Source organism: Pholcus phalangioides, unplaced genomic scaffold, assembly GCF_987345545.1.
Source record: "Pholcus phalangioides strain wild (caught in Gottingen) unplaced genomic scaffold, Ppha-v1.0 ptg000027l_1, whole genome shotgun sequence".
NCBI lineage: Eukaryota > Metazoa > Arthropoda > Arachnida > Araneae > Pholcidae > Pholcus > Pholcus phalangioides.
The window spans coordinates 4,306,434-4,323,898 of NW_028301617.1; the positions used below are offsets into that span (position 1 = coordinate 4,306,434).

The 17,465-nt window shown below is 50.8% G+C and overlaps 1 protein-coding gene and 69 non-coding genes across 70 annotated transcripts in view; all 70 read right to left on the reverse strand.

The window, feature by feature from the left end:
- Positions 1–17,465, reverse strand: part of LOC149068109 (uncharacterized) — a 44,094-nt gene that overhangs the window by 13,097 nt on the left and 13,532 nt on the right. The gene's annotated exons all lie outside the window — the stretch shown is intronic.
- On the reverse strand, positions 218–290 carry TRNAK-UUU (transfer RNA lysine (anticodon UUU)). The gene has a single exon. It is a non-coding gene; the product is annotated as a tRNA-Lys (tRNA).
- TRNAK-UUU (transfer RNA lysine (anticodon UUU)) lies at positions 501–573 on the reverse strand. The gene has a single exon. It is a non-coding gene; the product is annotated as a tRNA-Lys (tRNA).
- TRNAK-UUU (transfer RNA lysine (anticodon UUU)) lies at positions 642–714 on the reverse strand. The gene has a single exon. It is a non-coding gene; the product is annotated as a tRNA-Lys (tRNA).
- TRNAK-UUU (transfer RNA lysine (anticodon UUU)) lies at positions 783–856 on the reverse strand. Its single transcript has one exon. It is a non-coding gene; the product is annotated as a tRNA-Lys (tRNA).
- TRNAK-UUU (transfer RNA lysine (anticodon UUU)) lies at positions 924–996 on the reverse strand. Its single transcript has one exon. It is a non-coding gene; the product is annotated as a tRNA-Lys (tRNA).
- On the reverse strand, positions 1,065–1,137 carry TRNAK-UUU (transfer RNA lysine (anticodon UUU)). The gene has a single exon. It is a non-coding gene; the product is annotated as a tRNA-Lys (tRNA).
- Positions 1,630–1,702, reverse strand: TRNAK-UUU (transfer RNA lysine (anticodon UUU)). The gene has a single exon. It is a non-coding gene; the product is annotated as a tRNA-Lys (tRNA).
- On the reverse strand, positions 1,771–1,843 carry TRNAK-UUU (transfer RNA lysine (anticodon UUU)). The gene has a single exon. It is a non-coding gene; the product is annotated as a tRNA-Lys (tRNA).
- On the reverse strand, positions 1,912–1,984 carry TRNAE-UUC (transfer RNA glutamic acid (anticodon UUC)). Its single transcript has one exon. It is a non-coding gene; the product is annotated as a tRNA-Glu (tRNA).
- On the reverse strand, positions 2,335–2,407 carry TRNAK-UUU (transfer RNA lysine (anticodon UUU)). The gene has a single exon. It is a non-coding gene; the product is annotated as a tRNA-Lys (tRNA).
- On the reverse strand, positions 2,476–2,548 carry TRNAE-UUC (transfer RNA glutamic acid (anticodon UUC)). Its single transcript has one exon. It is a non-coding gene; the product is annotated as a tRNA-Glu (tRNA).
- On the reverse strand, positions 2,617–2,689 carry TRNAK-UUU (transfer RNA lysine (anticodon UUU)). Its single transcript has one exon. It is a non-coding gene; the product is annotated as a tRNA-Lys (tRNA).
- Positions 2,758–2,831, reverse strand: TRNAK-UUU (transfer RNA lysine (anticodon UUU)). The gene has a single exon. It is a non-coding gene; the product is annotated as a tRNA-Lys (tRNA).
- On the reverse strand, positions 3,464–3,536 carry TRNAK-UUU (transfer RNA lysine (anticodon UUU)). The gene has a single exon. It is a non-coding gene; the product is annotated as a tRNA-Lys (tRNA).
- On the reverse strand, positions 3,605–3,677 carry TRNAK-UUU (transfer RNA lysine (anticodon UUU)). Its single transcript has one exon. It is a non-coding gene; the product is annotated as a tRNA-Lys (tRNA).
- On the reverse strand, positions 3,746–3,818 carry TRNAK-UUU (transfer RNA lysine (anticodon UUU)). The gene has a single exon. It is a non-coding gene; the product is annotated as a tRNA-Lys (tRNA).
- On the reverse strand, positions 3,887–3,959 carry TRNAK-UUU (transfer RNA lysine (anticodon UUU)). The gene has a single exon. It is a non-coding gene; the product is annotated as a tRNA-Lys (tRNA).
- TRNAK-UUU (transfer RNA lysine (anticodon UUU)) lies at positions 4,170–4,242 on the reverse strand. Its single transcript has one exon. It is a non-coding gene; the product is annotated as a tRNA-Lys (tRNA).
- On the reverse strand, positions 4,311–4,383 carry TRNAK-UUU (transfer RNA lysine (anticodon UUU)). The gene has a single exon. It is a non-coding gene; the product is annotated as a tRNA-Lys (tRNA).
- Positions 4,452–4,524, reverse strand: TRNAK-UUU (transfer RNA lysine (anticodon UUU)). Its single transcript has one exon. It is a non-coding gene; the product is annotated as a tRNA-Lys (tRNA).
- Positions 4,593–4,665, reverse strand: TRNAK-UUU (transfer RNA lysine (anticodon UUU)). Its single transcript has one exon. It is a non-coding gene; the product is annotated as a tRNA-Lys (tRNA).
- Positions 4,876–4,948, reverse strand: TRNAK-UUU (transfer RNA lysine (anticodon UUU)). Its single transcript has one exon. It is a non-coding gene; the product is annotated as a tRNA-Lys (tRNA).
- TRNAK-UUU (transfer RNA lysine (anticodon UUU)) lies at positions 5,017–5,089 on the reverse strand. The gene has a single exon. It is a non-coding gene; the product is annotated as a tRNA-Lys (tRNA).
- On the reverse strand, positions 5,581–5,653 carry TRNAK-UUU (transfer RNA lysine (anticodon UUU)). Its single transcript has one exon. It is a non-coding gene; the product is annotated as a tRNA-Lys (tRNA).
- Positions 5,722–5,794, reverse strand: TRNAK-UUU (transfer RNA lysine (anticodon UUU)). The gene has a single exon. It is a non-coding gene; the product is annotated as a tRNA-Lys (tRNA).
- On the reverse strand, positions 5,863–5,935 carry TRNAK-UUU (transfer RNA lysine (anticodon UUU)). Its single transcript has one exon. It is a non-coding gene; the product is annotated as a tRNA-Lys (tRNA).
- TRNAK-UUU (transfer RNA lysine (anticodon UUU)) lies at positions 6,004–6,076 on the reverse strand. The gene has a single exon. It is a non-coding gene; the product is annotated as a tRNA-Lys (tRNA).
- Positions 6,287–6,359, reverse strand: TRNAK-UUU (transfer RNA lysine (anticodon UUU)). Its single transcript has one exon. It is a non-coding gene; the product is annotated as a tRNA-Lys (tRNA).
- TRNAK-UUU (transfer RNA lysine (anticodon UUU)) lies at positions 6,428–6,500 on the reverse strand. The gene has a single exon. It is a non-coding gene; the product is annotated as a tRNA-Lys (tRNA).
- TRNAK-UUU (transfer RNA lysine (anticodon UUU)) lies at positions 7,275–7,347 on the reverse strand. The gene has a single exon. It is a non-coding gene; the product is annotated as a tRNA-Lys (tRNA).
- On the reverse strand, positions 7,416–7,488 carry TRNAK-UUU (transfer RNA lysine (anticodon UUU)). The gene has a single exon. It is a non-coding gene; the product is annotated as a tRNA-Lys (tRNA).
- Positions 7,557–7,630, reverse strand: TRNAK-UUU (transfer RNA lysine (anticodon UUU)). Its single transcript has one exon. It is a non-coding gene; the product is annotated as a tRNA-Lys (tRNA).
- TRNAK-UUU (transfer RNA lysine (anticodon UUU)) lies at positions 7,698–7,770 on the reverse strand. The gene has a single exon. It is a non-coding gene; the product is annotated as a tRNA-Lys (tRNA).
- Positions 7,839–7,911, reverse strand: TRNAK-UUU (transfer RNA lysine (anticodon UUU)). The gene has a single exon. It is a non-coding gene; the product is annotated as a tRNA-Lys (tRNA).
- On the reverse strand, positions 8,263–8,335 carry TRNAK-UUU (transfer RNA lysine (anticodon UUU)). Its single transcript has one exon. It is a non-coding gene; the product is annotated as a tRNA-Lys (tRNA).
- Positions 8,404–8,476, reverse strand: TRNAK-UUU (transfer RNA lysine (anticodon UUU)). Its single transcript has one exon. It is a non-coding gene; the product is annotated as a tRNA-Lys (tRNA).
- On the reverse strand, positions 8,545–8,617 carry TRNAK-UUU (transfer RNA lysine (anticodon UUU)). The gene has a single exon. It is a non-coding gene; the product is annotated as a tRNA-Lys (tRNA).
- On the reverse strand, positions 8,827–8,899 carry TRNAK-UUU (transfer RNA lysine (anticodon UUU)). Its single transcript has one exon. It is a non-coding gene; the product is annotated as a tRNA-Lys (tRNA).
- On the reverse strand, positions 9,110–9,182 carry TRNAK-UUU (transfer RNA lysine (anticodon UUU)). Its single transcript has one exon. It is a non-coding gene; the product is annotated as a tRNA-Lys (tRNA).
- On the reverse strand, positions 9,533–9,605 carry TRNAK-UUU (transfer RNA lysine (anticodon UUU)). The gene has a single exon. It is a non-coding gene; the product is annotated as a tRNA-Lys (tRNA).
- Positions 9,674–9,746, reverse strand: TRNAK-UUU (transfer RNA lysine (anticodon UUU)). The gene has a single exon. It is a non-coding gene; the product is annotated as a tRNA-Lys (tRNA).
- Positions 9,815–9,887, reverse strand: TRNAK-UUU (transfer RNA lysine (anticodon UUU)). The gene has a single exon. It is a non-coding gene; the product is annotated as a tRNA-Lys (tRNA).
- TRNAK-UUU (transfer RNA lysine (anticodon UUU)) lies at positions 9,956–10,028 on the reverse strand. The gene has a single exon. It is a non-coding gene; the product is annotated as a tRNA-Lys (tRNA).
- On the reverse strand, positions 10,523–10,595 carry TRNAK-UUU (transfer RNA lysine (anticodon UUU)). Its single transcript has one exon. It is a non-coding gene; the product is annotated as a tRNA-Lys (tRNA).
- On the reverse strand, positions 11,370–11,442 carry TRNAK-UUU (transfer RNA lysine (anticodon UUU)). The gene has a single exon. It is a non-coding gene; the product is annotated as a tRNA-Lys (tRNA).
- Positions 11,511–11,583, reverse strand: TRNAK-UUU (transfer RNA lysine (anticodon UUU)). The gene has a single exon. It is a non-coding gene; the product is annotated as a tRNA-Lys (tRNA).
- On the reverse strand, positions 11,935–12,007 carry TRNAK-UUU (transfer RNA lysine (anticodon UUU)). Its single transcript has one exon. It is a non-coding gene; the product is annotated as a tRNA-Lys (tRNA).
- On the reverse strand, positions 12,076–12,148 carry TRNAK-UUU (transfer RNA lysine (anticodon UUU)). The gene has a single exon. It is a non-coding gene; the product is annotated as a tRNA-Lys (tRNA).
- TRNAK-UUU (transfer RNA lysine (anticodon UUU)) lies at positions 12,217–12,289 on the reverse strand. Its single transcript has one exon. It is a non-coding gene; the product is annotated as a tRNA-Lys (tRNA).
- Positions 12,500–12,572, reverse strand: TRNAK-UUU (transfer RNA lysine (anticodon UUU)). Its single transcript has one exon. It is a non-coding gene; the product is annotated as a tRNA-Lys (tRNA).
- Positions 12,923–12,995, reverse strand: TRNAK-UUU (transfer RNA lysine (anticodon UUU)). Its single transcript has one exon. It is a non-coding gene; the product is annotated as a tRNA-Lys (tRNA).
- TRNAK-UUU (transfer RNA lysine (anticodon UUU)) lies at positions 13,064–13,136 on the reverse strand. Its single transcript has one exon. It is a non-coding gene; the product is annotated as a tRNA-Lys (tRNA).
- TRNAK-UUU (transfer RNA lysine (anticodon UUU)) lies at positions 13,205–13,277 on the reverse strand. Its single transcript has one exon. It is a non-coding gene; the product is annotated as a tRNA-Lys (tRNA).
- TRNAK-UUU (transfer RNA lysine (anticodon UUU)) lies at positions 13,346–13,418 on the reverse strand. The gene has a single exon. It is a non-coding gene; the product is annotated as a tRNA-Lys (tRNA).
- Positions 13,913–13,985, reverse strand: TRNAK-UUU (transfer RNA lysine (anticodon UUU)). The gene has a single exon. It is a non-coding gene; the product is annotated as a tRNA-Lys (tRNA).
- TRNAK-UUU (transfer RNA lysine (anticodon UUU)) lies at positions 14,760–14,832 on the reverse strand. The gene has a single exon. It is a non-coding gene; the product is annotated as a tRNA-Lys (tRNA).
- On the reverse strand, positions 14,901–14,973 carry TRNAK-UUU (transfer RNA lysine (anticodon UUU)). Its single transcript has one exon. It is a non-coding gene; the product is annotated as a tRNA-Lys (tRNA).
- TRNAK-UUU (transfer RNA lysine (anticodon UUU)) lies at positions 15,042–15,114 on the reverse strand. The gene has a single exon. It is a non-coding gene; the product is annotated as a tRNA-Lys (tRNA).
- Positions 15,325–15,397, reverse strand: TRNAK-UUU (transfer RNA lysine (anticodon UUU)). Its single transcript has one exon. It is a non-coding gene; the product is annotated as a tRNA-Lys (tRNA).
- Positions 15,466–15,538, reverse strand: TRNAK-UUU (transfer RNA lysine (anticodon UUU)). The gene has a single exon. It is a non-coding gene; the product is annotated as a tRNA-Lys (tRNA).
- Positions 15,607–15,679, reverse strand: TRNAK-UUU (transfer RNA lysine (anticodon UUU)). The gene has a single exon. It is a non-coding gene; the product is annotated as a tRNA-Lys (tRNA).
- On the reverse strand, positions 15,748–15,820 carry TRNAK-UUU (transfer RNA lysine (anticodon UUU)). Its single transcript has one exon. It is a non-coding gene; the product is annotated as a tRNA-Lys (tRNA).
- Positions 15,889–15,961, reverse strand: TRNAK-UUU (transfer RNA lysine (anticodon UUU)). Its single transcript has one exon. It is a non-coding gene; the product is annotated as a tRNA-Lys (tRNA).
- On the reverse strand, positions 16,455–16,527 carry TRNAK-UUU (transfer RNA lysine (anticodon UUU)). The gene has a single exon. It is a non-coding gene; the product is annotated as a tRNA-Lys (tRNA).
- Positions 16,596–16,668, reverse strand: TRNAK-UUU (transfer RNA lysine (anticodon UUU)). The gene has a single exon. It is a non-coding gene; the product is annotated as a tRNA-Lys (tRNA).
- TRNAK-UUU (transfer RNA lysine (anticodon UUU)) lies at positions 16,737–16,809 on the reverse strand. Its single transcript has one exon. It is a non-coding gene; the product is annotated as a tRNA-Lys (tRNA).
- On the reverse strand, positions 17,020–17,092 carry TRNAK-UUU (transfer RNA lysine (anticodon UUU)). Its single transcript has one exon. It is a non-coding gene; the product is annotated as a tRNA-Lys (tRNA).
- TRNAK-UUU (transfer RNA lysine (anticodon UUU)) lies at positions 17,161–17,233 on the reverse strand. The gene has a single exon. It is a non-coding gene; the product is annotated as a tRNA-Lys (tRNA).
- TRNAK-UUU (transfer RNA lysine (anticodon UUU)) lies at positions 17,302–17,374 on the reverse strand. Its single transcript has one exon. It is a non-coding gene; the product is annotated as a tRNA-Lys (tRNA).

Below are 17,465 nucleotides of genomic sequence, written 5' to 3' on the forward strand. Positions count from 1 at the left end.
CACGGGCTCACTAACGACAAACTCATATCGTGATTGCATACTCAGAAGCGCAAACATGCATGTCAAAAGCATCGACACCCGGACAGGGGATTGGAACCCTGGACCGTTAAGTTAAAAGACTAACGCTCTACCGACTGAGCTACACGGGCTCACTAACGACAAACTCATATCGTGATTGCATACTCAGAAGCGCAAACATGCATGTCAAAAGCGTCGACACCCGGACAGGGGCTCGAACCCTGGACCGTTAGGTTAAAAGCCTAACGCTCTACCGACTGAGCTACCCGGGCTCACTAACAACAAACTCATATCGTGATTGCATACTCAGAAGCGCAAACATGCATGTCAAAAGCATCGACACCCGGACAGGGGATTGGAACCCTGGACCGTTAGGTGAAAAGCCTAACGCTCTACCGACTGAGCTACACGGGCTCACTAACAACAAACTCATATCGTGATTGCCTACTCAGAAGCGCAAACATGCATGTCAAAATGATCGACACACGGACAGGGGCTCGAACCCTGGACCGTTAGGTTAAAAGCCTAATGCTCTACCGACTGAGCTACCCGGGTTCGGTAACAACAAACTCATATTGTGATTGCATACTCAGAAGCGCAAACATGCATGTCAAAATGATCGACGCCCGGACAGGGGCTCGAACCCTGGACCGTTAGGTTAAAAGCCTAACGCTCTACCGACTGAGCTACCCGGGTTCGGTAACAATAAACTCATATTGTGATTGCATACTCAGAAGCGCAAACATGCATGTCAAAATGATCGACACCCGGACAGGGGCTCGAACCCTGGACCGTTAGGTTAAAAGCCTAACGCTCTACCGACTGAGCTACCCGGGGTCGGTAACAACAAACTCATATTGTGATTGCATACTCAGAAGCGCAAACATGCATGTCAAAATGATCGACACCCGGACAGGGGCTCGAACCCTGGACCGTTAGGTTAAAAGCCTAACGCTCTACCGACTGAGCTACCCGGGATCACTAACGACAAACTCATATCGTGATTGCATACTCAGAAGCGCAAACATGCATGTCAAAAGCGTCGACACCCGGACAGGAGCTCGAACCCTGGACCGTTAGGTTAAAAGCCTAACGCTCTACCGACTGAGCTACCCGGGCTCACTAACGACAAACTCATATCGTGATTGCATACTCAGAAGCGCAAACATGCATGTCAAAATGATCGACACCCGGACAGGGGCTCGAACCCTGGACCATTAGGTTAAAAGCCTAACGCTCTACCGACAGATCTACCCGGGATCGCTAACAACAAACTCTTATTGTGATTGCATACTCAGAAGCGCAAACATGCATGTCAAAAGCGTCGACACCCGGACAGGGGGGTCGAACCTTGGACCGTTAGGTTAAAAGCCTAACGCTCTACCGACTGAGCTACCCGGGCTCACAAACGACAAACTCATATCGTGATTGCATAGTCAGAAGCGCAAGCATGCATGTCAAAAGCGTCGACACTCAAACAGGGGCTCGAACCCTGGACCGTTAGGTTAAAAGCCTAACGCTCTCTCGACTGAGCTACCCGGGCTCACTAACGACAAACTCATATCGTGATTGTATACTCAGAAGCGCAAACATGCATGTCAAAAGCATCGACACCCGGACAGGGGCTCGAACCCTGGACCGTTAGGTTAAAAGCCTAACGCTCTACCGACTGAGCTACCCGGGATCACTAACAACAAACTCATATCGTGATTGCATACTCAGAAGCGCAAACATGCATGTCAAAAGCGTCGACACCCGGACAGGGGCTCGAACCCTGGACCGTTAGGTTAAAAGCCTAACGCTCTACCGACTGAGCTACACGGGATCATTAACAGCAAACTCATAACGTGATTGCATACTCAGAAGCGCAAACGTGCATGTCAAAGGCGTCGACACCCGGACAGGGGCTCGAACCCTGGACCGTTAGGTTGAAAGCCTAACGCTCTACCGACTGAGCTACCCGGGCTCACTAACGACAAACTCATATCGTGATTGCATAGTCAGAAGCGCAAGCATGCATGTCAAAAGCGTCGACACCCGTACAGGGGCTCGAACCCTGGACCGTTAGGTTAAAAGCCTAACGCTCTCTCGACTGAGCTACCCGGGCTCACTAACGACAAACTCATATCGTGATTGCATACTCAGAAGCGCAAACATGCATGTCAAAAGCATCGACACCCGGACAGGGGCTCGAACCCTGGACCGTTAGGTTAAAAGACTAACGCTCTACCGACTGAGCTACCCGGGATCACTAACGACAAACTCATATCGTGATTGCATACTCAGAAGCGCAAACATGCATGTCAAAAGCGTCGACACCCGGACAGGGGCTCGAACCCTGGACCGTTAGGTTAAAAGCCTAACGCTCTACCGACTGAGCTACCCGGGACCATTAACAGCAAACTCATATCGTGATTGCATACTCAGAAGCGCAAACATGCATGTCAAAAGCGTCGACACCCGGACAGGGGCTCGAACCCTGGACCGTTAGGTTGAAAGCCTAACGCTCTACCGACTGAGCTACCCGGGCTCACTAACGACAAACTCATATCGTGATTGCATACTCAGAAGCGCAAACATGCATGTCAAAAGCGTCGACACCCGGACAGGGGCTCGAACCCTGGACCGTTAGGTTAAAAGCCTAACGCTCTACCGACTGAGCTACACGGGCTCACTAACAACAAACTCATATCGTGATTGCATACTCAGAAGCGCAAACATGCATGTCAAAAGCATCGACACCCGGACAGGGGATTGGAACCCTGGACCGTTAGGTTAAAAGCCTAACGCTCTACCGACTGAGCTACCCGGGCCCACTAACGACAAACTCATATCGTGATTGCATACTCAGAAGCGCAAACATGCATGTCAAAATGATCGACACCCGGACAGGGGCTCGAACCCTGGACCGTTAAGTTAAAAGACTAACGCTCTACCGACTGAGCTACACGGGCTCACTAACAACAAACTCATATTGTGATTGCATACTTAGAAGCGCAAACATGCATGTCAAAATGATCGACACCCGGACAGGGGCTCGAACCCTGGACCGTTAGGTTAAAAGCCTAACGCTCTACCGACAGAGGTACCCGGGATCGCTAACAACAAACTCTTATTGTGATTGCATACTCAGAAGCGCAAACATGCATGTCAAAATGATCGACACCCGGACAGGGGCTCGAACCCTGGACCGTTAAGTTAAAAGACTAACGCTCTACCGACTGAGCTACACGGGCTCACTAACGACACACTCATATTGTGATTGCATACTTAGAAGCGCAAACATGCATGTCAAAATGATCGACACCCGGACAGGGGCTCGAACCCTGGACCGTTAGGTTAAAAGCCTAACGCTCTACCGACAGAGGTACCCGGGATCGCTAACAACAAACTCTTATTGTGATTGCATACTCAGAAGCGCAAACATGCATGTCAAAACGATCGACACCCGGACAGGGGCTCGAACGCTGGACCGTTAGGTTAAAAGCCTAACGCTCTACCGACTGAGCTACCCGGGCTCACTAACAACAAACTCATATCTTGATTGCATACTCAGAAGCGCAAACATGCATGTCAAAAGCGTCGACACCCGGACAGGGGCTCGAACCCTGGACCGTTAGGTTAAAAGCCTAACGCTCTCTCGACTGAGCTACCCGGGCTCACTAACGACAAACTCATATCGTGATTGCATACTCAGAAGCGCAAACATGCATGTCAAAAGCATCGACACCCGGACAGGGGCTCGAACCCTGGACCGTTAGGTTAAAAGCCTAACGCTCTACCGACTGAGCTACACGGGACCACTAACAGCAAACTCATATCGTGATTGCATACTCAGAAGCGCAAACATGCATGTCAAAAGCGTCGACACCCGGACAGGGGCTCGAACCCTGGACCGTTAGGTTAAAAGCCTAACGCTCTACCGACTAAGCTACCCGGGCTCACTAACGACAAACTCATATCGTGATTGCATACTCAGAAGCGCAAACATGCATGTCAAAAGCATCGACACACGGACAGGGGATTGGAACCCTGGACCGTTAGGTTAAAAGACTAACGCTCTACCGACTGAGCTACACGGGCTCACTAACAACAAACTCATATCGTGATTGCATACTCAGAAGCGGAAACATGCATGTCAAAATGATCGACACCCGGACAGGGGTTCGAACCCTGGACCGTTAGGTTAAAAGACTAACGCTCTACCGACTGAGCTACCCGGGTTCGGTAACAACAAACTCATATTGTGATTGCATACTCAGAAGCGCAAACATGCATGTCAAAATGATCGACACCCGGACAGGGGCTCGAACCCTGGACCGTTAGGTTAAAAGCCTAACGCTCTTTCGACTGAGCTACCCGGGCTCATTAACGACAAACTCATATCGTGATTGCATACTCAGAAGCGCAAACATGCATGTCAAAAGCATCGACACCCGGACAGGGGCTCGAACCCTGGACCGTTAGGTTAAAAGCCTAACGCTCTACCGACTGAGCTACACGGGACCACTAACAGCAAACTCATATCGTGATTGCATACTCAGAAGCGCAAACATGCATGTCAAAAGCGTCGACACCCGGACAGGGGCTCGAACCCTGGACCGTTAGGTTAAAAGCCTAACGCTCTACCGACTGAGCTACCCGGGCTCACTAACGACAAACTCATATCGTGATTGCATACTCAGAAGCGCAAACATGCATGTCAAAAGCATCGACACCCGGACAGGGGATTGGAACCCTGGACCGTTAGGTGAAAAGCCTAACGCTCTACCGACTGAGCTACACGGGCTCACTAACAACAAACTCATATCGTGATTGCCTACTCAGAAGCGCAAACATGCATGTCAAAATGATCGACACACGGACAGGGGCTCGAACCCTGGACCGTTAGGTTAAAAGCCTAACGCTCTACCGACTGAGCTACCCGGGTTCGGTAACAACAAACTCATATCGTGATTGCATACTCAGAAGCGCAAACATGCATGTCAAAATGATCGACGCCCGGACAGGGGCTCGAACCCTGGACCGTTAGGTTAAAAGCCTAACGCTCTACCGACTGAGCTACCCGGGTTCGGTAACAACAAACTCATATTGTGATTGCATACTCAGAAGCGCAAACATGCATGTCAAAATGATCGACACCCGGACAGGGGCTCGAACCCTGGACCGTTAAGTTAAAAGACTAACGCTCTACCGACTGAGCTACACGGGCTCACTAACGACACACTCATATTGTGATTGCATACTTAGAAGCGCAAACATGCATGTCAAAATGATCGACACCCGGACAGGGGCTCGAACCCTGGACCGTTAGGTTAAAAGCCTAACGCTCTACCGACAGAGGTACCCGGGATCGCTAACAACAAACTCTTATTGTGATTGCATACTCAGAAGCGCAAACATGCATGTCAAAACGATCGACACCCGGACAGGGGCTCGAACGCTGGACCGTTAGGTTAAAAGCCTAACGCTCTCTCGACTGAGCTACCCGGGCTCACTAACGACAAACTCATATCGTGATTGCATACTCAGAAGCGCAAACATGCATGTCAAAAGCATCGACACCCGGACAGGGGCTCGAACCCTGGACCGTTAGGTTAAAAGCCTAACGCTCTACCGACTGAGCTACACGGGACCACTAACAGCAAACTCATATCGTGATTGCATACTCAGAAGCGCAAACATGCATGTCAAAAGCGTCGACACCCGGACAGGGGCTCGAACCCTGGACCGTTAGGTTAAAAGCCTAACGCTCTACCGACTGAGCTACCCGGGCTCACTAACGACAAACTCATATCGTGATTGCATACTCAGAAGCGCAAACATGCATGTCAAAAGCATCGACACCCGGACAGGGGCTCGAACCCTGGACCGTTAGGTTAAAAGCCTAACGCTCTACCGACTGAGCTACACGGGACCACTAACAGCAAACTCATATCGTGATTGCATACTCAGAAGCGCAAACATGCATGTCAAAAGCGTCGACACCCGGACAGGGGCTCGAACCCTGGACCGTTAGGTTAAAAGCCTAACGCTCTACCGACTGAGCTACCCGGGCTCACTAACGACAAACTCATATCGTGATTGCATACTCAGAAGCGCAAACATGCATGTCAAAAGCATCGACACACGGACAGGGGATTGGAACCCTGGACCGTTAGGTTAAAAGACTAACGCTCTACCGACTGAGCTACACGGGCTCACTAACAACAAACTCATATCGTGATTGCATACTCAGAAGCGGAAACATGCATGTCAAAATGATCGACACCCGGACAGGGGTTCGAACCCTGGACCGTTAGGTTAAAAGACTAACGCTCTACCGACTGAGCTACCCGGGTTCGGCAACAACAAACTCATATTGTGATTGCATACTCAGAAGCGCAAACATGCATGTCAAAATGATCGACACCCGGACAGGGGCTCGAACCCTGGACCGTTAGGTTAAAAGCCTAACGCTCTACCGACAGAGCTACCCGGGCTCATTAACGACAAACTCATATCGTGATTGCATACTCAGAAGCGCAAACATGCATGTCAAAAGCATCGACACCCGGACAGGGGCTCGAACCCTGGACCGTTAGGTTAAAAGCCTAACGCTCTTTCGACTGAGATACCCGGGCTCATTAACGACAAACTCATATCGTGATTGCATACTCAGAAGCGCAAACATGCATGTCAAAAGCATCGACACCCGGACAGGGGCTCGAACCCTGGACCGTTAGGTTAAAAGCCTAACGCTCTTTCGACTGAGATACCCAGGCTCATTAACGACAAACTCATATCGTGATTGCATACTCAGAAGCGCAAACATGCATGTCAAAAGCATCGACACCCGGACAGGGGCTCGAACCCTGGACCGTTAGGTTAAAAGCCTAACGCTCTTTCGACTGAGATACCCGGGCTCATTAACGACAAACTCATATCGTGATTGCATACTCAGAAGCGCAAACATGCATGTCAAAAGCGTCGACACAGGGACAGGGGCTCGAACCCTGGACCGTTAGGTTAAAAGCCTAACGCTCTACCGACTGAGCTACCCGGGCTCACTAACGACAAACTCATATCGTGATTGCATACTCAGAAGCGCAAACATGCATGTCAAAAGCATCGACACCCGGACAGGGGATTGGAACCCTGGACCGTTAGGTGAAAAGCCTAACGCTCTACCGACTGAGCTACACGGGCTCACTAACAACAAACTCATATCGTGATTGCCTACTCAGAAGCGCAAACATGCATGTCAAAATGATCGACACACGGACAGGGGCTCGAACCCTGGACCGTTAGGTTAAAAGCCTAACGCTCTACCGACTGAGCTACCCGGGTTCGGTAACAACAAACTCATATTGTGATTGCATACTCAGAAGCGCAAACATGCATGTCAAAATGATCGACGCCCGGACAGGGGCTCGAACCCTGGACCGTTAGGTTAAAAGCCTAACGCTCTACCGACTGAGCTACCCGGGTTCGGTAACAACAAACTCATATTGTGATTGCATACTCAGAAGCGCAAACATGCATGTCAAAATGATCGACACCCGGACAGGGGCTCGAACCCTGGACCGTTAGGTTAAAAGCCTAACGCTCTACCGACTGAGCTACCCGGCGTCGGTAACAACAAACTCATATTGTGATTGCATACTCAGAAGCGCAAACATGCATGTCAAAACGATCGACACCCGGACAGGGGCTCGAACCCTGGACCGTTAGGTTAAAAGCCTAACGCTCTACCGACTGAGCTACCCGGGATCACTAACGACAAACTCATATCGTGATTGCATACTCAGAAGCGCAAACATGCATGTCAAAAGCGTCGACACCCGGACAGGAGCTCGAACCCTGGACCGTTAGGTTAAAAGCCTAACGCTCTACCGACTGAGCTACCCGGGCTCACTAACGACAAACTCATATCGTAATTGCATACTCAGAAGCGCAAACATGCATGTCAAAATGATCGACACCCGGACAGGGGCTCGAACCCTGGACCATTAGGTTAAAAGCATAACGCTCTACCGACAGATCTACCCGGGATCGCTAACAACAAACTCTTATTGTGATTGCATACTCAGAAGCGCAAACATGCATGTCAAAAGCGTCGACACCCGGACAGGGGGGTCGAACCTTGGACCGTTAGGTTAAAAGCCTAACGCTCTACCGACTGAGCTACCCGGGCTCACAAACGACAAACTCATATCGTGATTGCATACTCAGAAGCGGAAACATGCATGTCAAAATGATCGACACCCGGACAGGGGTTCGAACCCTGGACCGTTAGGTTAAAAGACTAACGCTCTACCGACTGAGCTACCCGGGTTCGGTAACAACAAACTCATATTGTGATTGCATACTCAGAAGCGCAAACATGCATGTCAAAATGATCGACACCCGGACAGGGGCTCGAACCCTGGACCGTTAGGTTAAAAGCCTAACGCTCTACCGACAGAGCTACCCGGGCTCATTAACGACAAACTCATATCGTGATTGCATACTCAGAAGCGCAAACATGCATGTCAAAAGCATCGACACCCGGACAGGGGCTCGAACCCTGGACCGTTAGGTTAAAAGCCTAACGCTCTTTCGACTGAGCTACCCGGGCTCATTAACGACAAACTCATATCGTGATTGCATACTCAGAAGCGCAAACATGCATGTCAAAAGCATCGACACCCGGACAGGGGCTCGAACCCTGGACCGTTAGGTTAAAAGCCTAACGCTCGACCGACTGAGCTACACGGGCCCACTAACAGCAAACTCATATCGTGATTGCATACTCAGAAGCGCAAACATGCATGTCAAAAGCGTCGAAACCCGGACAGGGGCTCGAACCCTGGACCGTTAGGTTAAAAGCCTAACGCTCTACCGACTGAGCTACCCGGGCTCACTAACGACAAACTCATATCGTGATTGCATACTCAGAAGCGCAAACATGCATGTCAAAAGCATCGACACCCGGACAGGGGATTGGAACCCTGGACCGTTAGGTGAAAAGCCTAACGCTCTACCGACTGAGCTACACGGGCTCACTAACAACAAACTCATATCGTGATTGCCTACTCAGAAGCGCAAACATGCATGTCAAAATGATCGACACACGGACAGGGGCTCGAACCCTGGACCGTTAGGTTAAAAGCCTAACGCTCTACCGACTGAGCTACCCGGGCTCACTAACGACAAACTCATATCGTGATTGCATACTCAGAAGCGCAAACATGCATGTCAAAAGCGTCGACACCCGGACAGGGGCTCGAACCCTGTACCGTTAGGTTAAAAGCCTAACGCTCTTTCGACTGAGCTACCCGGGCTCATTAACGACAAACTCATATCGTGATTGCATACTCAGAAGCGCAAACATGCATGTCAAAAGCATCGACACCCGGACAGGGGCTCGAACCCTGGACCGTTAGGTTAAAAGCCTAACGCTCTACCGACTGAGCTACACGGGACCACTAACAGCAAACTCATATCGTGATTGCATACTCAGAAGCGCAAACATGCATGTCAAAAGCGTCGACACCCGGACAGGGGCTCGAACCCTGGACCGTTAGGTTAAAAGCCTAACGCTCTACCGACTGAGCTACCCGGGCTCACTAACGGCAAACTCATATCGTGATTGCATACTCAGAAGCGCAAACATGCATGTCAAAAGCGTCGACACCCGGACAGGGGCTCGAACCCTGGACCGTTAGGTTAAAAGCCTAACGCTCTACCGACTGAGCTATCCGGGCTCACTAACGGCAAACTCATATCGTGATTGCATACTCAGAAGCGCAAACATGCATGTCAAAAGCGTCGACACCCGGACAGGGGCTCGAACCCTGGACCGTTAGGTTAAAAGCCTAACGCTCTACCGACTGAGCTACCCGGGCTCACTAACGACAAACTCATATCGTGATTGCATACTCAGAAGCGCAAACATGCATGTCAAAAGCTTCGATACCCGGACAGGGGCTCGAACCCTGGACCGTTAGGTTAAAAGCCTAACGCTCTACCGACTGAGCTACCCGGGCTCACTAACGACAAACTCATATCGTGATTGCATACTCAGAAGCGCAAACATGCATGTCAAAAGCATCGACACCCGGACAGGGGATTGGAACCCTGGACCGTTAGGTTAAAAGACTAACGCTCTACCGACTGAGCTACACGGGCTCACTAACAACAAACTCATATCGTGATTGCATACTCAGAAGCGCAAACATGCATGTCAAAAGCATCGACACCCGGACAGGGGATTGGAACCCTGGACCGTTAGGTTAAAAGACTAACGCTCTACCGACTGAGCTACACGGGCTCACTAACGACAAACTCATATCGTGATTGCATACTCAGAAGCGCAAACATGCATGTCGAAAGCATCGACCCCCGGACAGGGGATTGGAACCCTGGACCGTTAAGTTAAAAGACTAACGCTCTACCGACTGAGCTACACGGGCTCACTAACAACAAACTCATATCGTGATTGCATACTCAGAAGCGCAAACATGCATGTCAAAAGCGTCGACACCCGGACAGGGGCTCGAACCCTGGACCGTTAGGTTAAAAGCCTAACGCTCTACCGACTGAGCTACCCGGGATCACTAACGACAAACTCATATCGTGATTGCATACTCAGAAGCGCAAACATGCATGTCAAAAGCATCGACACCCGGACAGGGGATTGGAACCCTTGACCGTTAGGTTAAAAGACTAACGCTCTACCGACTGAGCTACCCGGGCTCACTAACGACAAACTCATATCGTGATTGCATACTCAGAAGCGCAAACATGCATGTCAAAAGCGTCGACACCCGGACAGGGGCACGAACGCTGGACCGTTAGGTTAAAAGCCTAACGCTCTACCGACTGAGCTACCCGGGCTCACTAACGACAAACTCATATCGTGATTGCATACTCAGAAGCGCAAACATGCATGTCAAAAGCGTCGACACCCGGACAGGGGCACGAACGCTGGACCGTTAGGTTAAAAGCCGATCGCTCTACCGACTGAGCTACCCGGGATCACTAACGACAAACTCATATCGTGATTGCATACTCAGAAGCGCAAACATGCATGTCAAAAGCGTCGACACCCGGACAGGGGCACGAACGCTGGACCGTTAGGTTAAAAGCCTAACGCTCTACCGACTGAGCTGCCCGGGCTCACTAACGACAAACTCATATCGTGATTGCATACTCAGAAGCGCAAACATGCATGTCAAAAGCGTCGACACCCGGACAGGGGCACGAACGCTGGACCGTTAGGTTAAAAGCCTAACGCTCTACCGACTGAGCTACCCGGGCTCACTAACGACAAACTCATATCGTGATTGCATACTCAGAAGCGCAAACATGCATGTCAAAAGCGTCGACACCCGGACAGGGGCTCGAACCCTGGACCGTTAGGTTAAAAGCCTAACGCTCTACCGACTGAGCTATCCGGGCTCACTAACGACAAACTCATATCGTGATTGCATACTCAGAAGCGCAAACATGCATGTCAAAAGCGTCGACACCCGGACAGGGGCTCGAACCCTGGACCGTTAGGTTAAAAGCCTAACGCTCTACCGACTGAGCTACCCGGGCTCACTAACGACAAACTCATATCGTAATTGCATACTCAGAAGCGCAAACATGCATGTCAAAATGATCGACACCCGGACAGGGGCTCGAACCCTGGACCATTAGGTTAAAAGCATAACGCTCTACCGACAGATCTACCCGGGATCGCTAACAACAAACTCTTATTGTGATTGCATACTCAGAAGCGCAAACATGCATGTCAAAAGCGTCGACACCCGGACAGGGGGGTCGAACCTTGGACCGTTAGGTTAAAAGCCTAACGCTCTACCGACTGAGCTACCCGGGCTCACAAACGACAAACTCATATCGTGATTGCATACTCAGAAGCGGAAACATGCATGTCAAAATGATCGACACCCGGACAGGGGTTCGAACCCTGGACCGTTAGGTTAAAAGACTAACGCTCTACCGACTGAGCTACCCGGGTTCGGTAACAACAAACTCATATTGTGATTGCATACTCAGAAGCGCAAACATGCATGTCAAAATGATCGACACCCGGACAGGGGCTCGAACCCTGGACCGTTAGGTTAAAAGCCTAACGCTCTACCGACAGAGCTACCCGGGCTCATTAACGACAAACTCATATCGTGATTGCATACTCAGAAGCGCAAACATGCATGTCAAAAGCATCGACACCCGGACAGGGGCTCGAACCCTGGACCGTTAGGTTAAAAGCCTAACGCTCTTTCGACTGAGCTACCCGGGCTCATTAACGACAAACTCATATCGTGATTGCATACTCAGAAGCGCAAACATGCATGTCAAAAGCATCGACACCCGGACAGGGGATTGGAACCCTGGACCGTTAGGTGAAAAGCCTAACGCTCTACCGACTGAGCTACACGGGCTCACTAACAACAAACTCATATCGTGATTGCCTACTCAGAAGCGCAAACATGCATGTCAAAATGATCGACACACGGACAGGGGCTCGAACCCTGGACCGTTAGGTTAAAAGCCTAACGCTCTACCGACTGAGCTACCCGGGCTCACTAACGACAAACTCATATCGTGATTGCATACTCAGAAGCGCAAACATGCATGTCAAAAGCGTCGACACCCGGACAGGGGCTCGAACCCTGTACCGTTAGGTTAAAAGCCTAACGCTCTTTCGACTGAGCTACCCGGGCTCATTAACGACAAACTCATATCGTGATTGCATACTCAGAAGCGCAAACATGCATGTCAAAAGCATCGACACCCGGACAGGGGCTCGAACCCTGGACCGTTAGGTTAAAAGCCTAACGCTCTACCGACTGAGCTACACGGGACCACTAACAGCAAACTCATATCGTGATTGCATACTCAGAAGCGCAAACATGCATGTCAAAAGCGTCGACACCCGGACAGGGGCTCGAACCCTGGACCGTTAGGTTAAAAGCCTAACGCTCTACCGACTGAGCTACCCGGGCTCACTAACGGCAAACTCATATCGTGATTGCATACTCAGAAGCGCAAACATGCATGTCAAAAGCGTCGACACCCGGACAGGGGCTCGAACCCTGGACCGTTAGGTTAAAAGCCTAACGCTCTACCGACTGAGCTATCCGGGCTCACTAACGGCAAACTCATATCGTGATTGCATACTCAGAAGCGCAAACATGCATGTCAAAAGCGTCGACACCCGGACAGGGGCTCGAACCCTGGACCGTTAGGTTAAAAGCCTAACGCTCTACCGACTGAGCTACCCGGGCTCACTAACGACAAACTCATATCGTGATTGCATACTCAGAAGCGCAAACATGCATGTCAAAAGCTTCGATACCCGGACAGGGGCTCGAACCCTGGACCGTTAGGTTAAAAGCCTAACGCTCTACCGACTGAGCTACCCGGGCTCACTAACGACAAACTCATATCGTGATTGCATACTCAGAAGCGCAAACATGCATGTCAAAAGCATCGACACCCGGACAGGGGATTGGAACCCTGGACCGTTAGGTTAAAAGACTAACGCTCTACCGACTGAGCTACACGGGCTCACTAACAACAAACTCATATCGTGATTGCATACTCAGAAGCGCAAACATGCATGTCAAAAGCATCGACACCCGGACAGGGGATTGGAACCCTGGACCGTTAGGTTAAAAGACTAACGCTCTACCGACTGAGCTACACGGGCTCACTAACGACAAACTCATATCGTGATTGCATACTCAGAAGCGCAAACATGCATGTCAAAAGCATCGACACCCGGACAGGGGATTGGAACCCTGGACCGTTAAGTTAAAAGACTAACGCTCTACCGACTGAGCTACACGGGCTCACTAACAACAAACTCATATCGTGATTGCATACTCAGAAGCGCAAACATGCATGTCAAAAGCGTCGACACCCGGACAGGGGCTCGAACCCTGGACCGTTAGGTTAAAAGCCTAACGCTCTACCGACTGAGCTACCCGGGATCACTAACGACAAACTCATATCGTGATTGCATACTCAGAAGCGCAAACATGCATGTCAAAAGCATCGACACCCGGACAGGGGATTGGAACCCTTGACCGTTAGGTTAAAAGACTAACGCTCTACCGACTGAGCTACCCGGGCTCACTAACGACAAACTCATATCGTGATTGCATACTCAGAAGCGCAAACATGCATGTCAAAAGCGTCGACACCCGGACAGGGGCACGAACGCTGGACCGTTAGGTTAAAAGCCTAACGCTCTACCGACTGAGCTACCCGGGCTCACTAACGACAAACTCATATCGTGATTGCATACTCAGAAGCGCAAACATGCATGTCAAAAGCGTCGACACCCGGACAGGGGCACGAACGCTGGACCGTTAGGTTAAAAGCCTAACGCTCTACCGACTGAGCTACCCGGGATCACTAACGACAAACTCATATCGTGATTGCATACTCAGAAGCGCAAACATGCATGTCAAAAGCGTCGACACCCGGACAGGGGCACGAACGCTGGACCGTTAGGTTAAAAGCCTAACGCTCTACCGACTGAGCTACCCGGGCTCACTAACGACAAACTCATATCGTGATTGCATACTCAGAAGCGCAAACATGCATGTCAAAAGCGTCGACACCCGGACAGGGGCACGAACGCTGGACCGTTAGGTTAAAAGCCTAACGCTCTACCGACTGAGCTACCCGGGCTCACTAACGACAAACTCATATCGTGATTGCATACTCAGAAGCGCAAACATGCATGTCAAAAGCGTCGACACCCGGACAGGGGCTCGAACCCTGGACCGTTAGGTTAAAAGCCTAACGCTCTACCGACTGAGCTATCCGGGCTCACTAACGACAAACTCATATCGTGATTGCATACTCAGAAGCGCAAACATGCATGTCAAAAGCGTCGACACCCGGACAGGGGCTCGAACCCTGGACCGTTAGGTTAAAAGCCTAACGCTCTACCGACTGAGCTACCCGGGCTCACTAACGACAAACTCATATCGTGATTGCATACTCAGAAGCGCAAACATGCATGTCAAAAGCGTCGACACCCGGACAGGGGCTCGAACCCTGGACCGTTAGGTTAAAAGCCTAACGCTCTACCGACTGAGCTACCCGGGCTCACTAACGACAAACTCATATCGTGATTGCATACTCAGAAGCGCAAACATGCATGTCAAAAGCATCGACACCCGGACAGGGGATTGGAACCCTGGACCGTTAAGTTAAAAGACTAACGCTCTACCGACTGAGCTACACGGGCTCACTAACAACAAACTCATATCGTGATTGCATACTCAGAAGCGCAAACATGCATGTCAAAAGCGTCGACACCCGGACAGGGGCTCGAACCCTGGACCGTTAGGTGAAAAGCCTAACGCTCTACCGACTGAGCTACCCGGGCTCACTAACGACAAACTCATATCGTGATTGCATACTCAGAAGCGCAAACATGCATGTCAAAAGCGTCGACACCCGGACAGGGGCTCGAACCCTGGACCGTTAGGTTAAAAGCCTAACGCTCTACCGACCGAGCTACCCGGGCTCACTAACGACAAACTCATATCTTGATTGCATACTCAGAAGCGCAAACATGCATGTCGAAAGCATCGACACCCGGACAGGGGCTCGAACCCTGGACCGTTAGGTTAAAAGCCTAACGCTCTACCGACTGAGCTACCCGGGCTCACTAACGACAAACTCATATCGTGATTGCATACTCAGAAGCGCAAACATGCATGTCAAAAGCGTCGACACCCGGACAGGGGCTCGAACCCTGGACCGTTAGGTGAAAAGCCTAACGCTCTACCGACTGAGCTACCCGGGCTCACTAACGACAAACTCATATCGTGATTGCATACTCAGAAGCGCAAACATGCATGTCAAAAGCGTCGACACCCGGACAGGGGCTCGAACCCTGGACCGTTAGGTTAAAAGCCTAATGCTCTACCGACCGAGCTACCCGGGCTCACTAACGACAAACTCATATCGTGATTGCATACTCAGAAGCGCAAACATGCATGTCAAAAGTATCGACACCCGGACAGGTGCTCGAACCCTGGACCGTTAGGTTAAAGGCCTAACGCTCTACCGACAGAGCTACCCGGGCTCACTAACGACAAACTCATATCGTGATTGCATACTCAGAAGCGCAAACATGCATGTCAAAAGCATCGACACCCGGACAGGTGCTCGAACCCTGGACCGTTAGGTTAAAAGCCAAACGCTCTACCGACAGAGCTACCCGGGATCGCTAACAACAAACTCTTATTGTGATTGCATACTCAGAAGCGCAAACATGCATGTCAAAATGATCGACACCCGGACAGGGGGATTGGAACCCTGGACCGTTAGGTTAAAAGACTAACGCTCTACCGACTGAGCTACACGGGCTCACTAACGACAAACTCATATCGTGATTGCATACTCAGAAGCGCAAACATGCGTGTCAAAAGCGTCGACACCCGGACAGGGGCTCGAACGCTGGACCGTTAGGTTAAAAGCCTAACGCTCTACCGACTGAGCTACCCGGGCTCACTAACGACAAACTCATATCGTGATTGCATACTCAGAAGCGCAAACATGCATGTCAAAAGCGTCGACACCCGGACAGGGGCTCGAACCCTGGACCGTTAGGTTAAAAGCCTAACGCTCTACCGACTGAGCTACCCGGGCTCACTAACGACAAACTCATATCGTGATTGCATACTCAGAAGCGCAAACATGCATGTCAAAAGCGTCGACACCCGGACAGGGGCTCGAACGCTGGACCGTTAGGTTAAAAGCCTAACGCTCTACCGACTGAGCTACCCGGGCTCACTAACGACAAACTCATATCGTGATTGCATACTCAGAAGCGCAAACATGCATGTCAAAAGCATCGACACCCGGACAGGGGATTGGAACCCTGGACCGTTAAGTTAAAAGACTAACGCTCTACCGACTGAGCTACACGGGCTCACTAACAACAAACTCATATCGTGATTGCATACTCAGAAGCGCAAACATGCATGTCAAAAGCGTCGACACCCGGACAGGGGCTCGAACCCTGGACCGTTAGGTTAAAAGCCTAACGCTCTACCGACTGAGCTACCCGGGCTCACTAACGACAAACTCATATCGTGATTGCATACTCAGAAGCGCAAACATGCATGTCAAAAGCGTCGACACCCGGACAGGGGCTCGAACCCTGGACCGTTAGGTTAAAAGCCTAACGCTCTACCGACTGAGCTACCCGGGCTCACTAACGACAAACTCATATCGTGATTGCATACTCAGAAGCGCAAACATGCATGTCGAAAGCATCGACACCCGGACAGGGGCTCGAACCCTGGACCGTTAGGTTAAAAGCCTAACGATCTACCGACTGAGCTACCCGGGCTCACTAACGACAAACTCATATCGTGATTGCATACTCAGAAGCGCAAACATGCATGTCAAAAGTATCGACACCCGGACAGGTGCTCGAACCC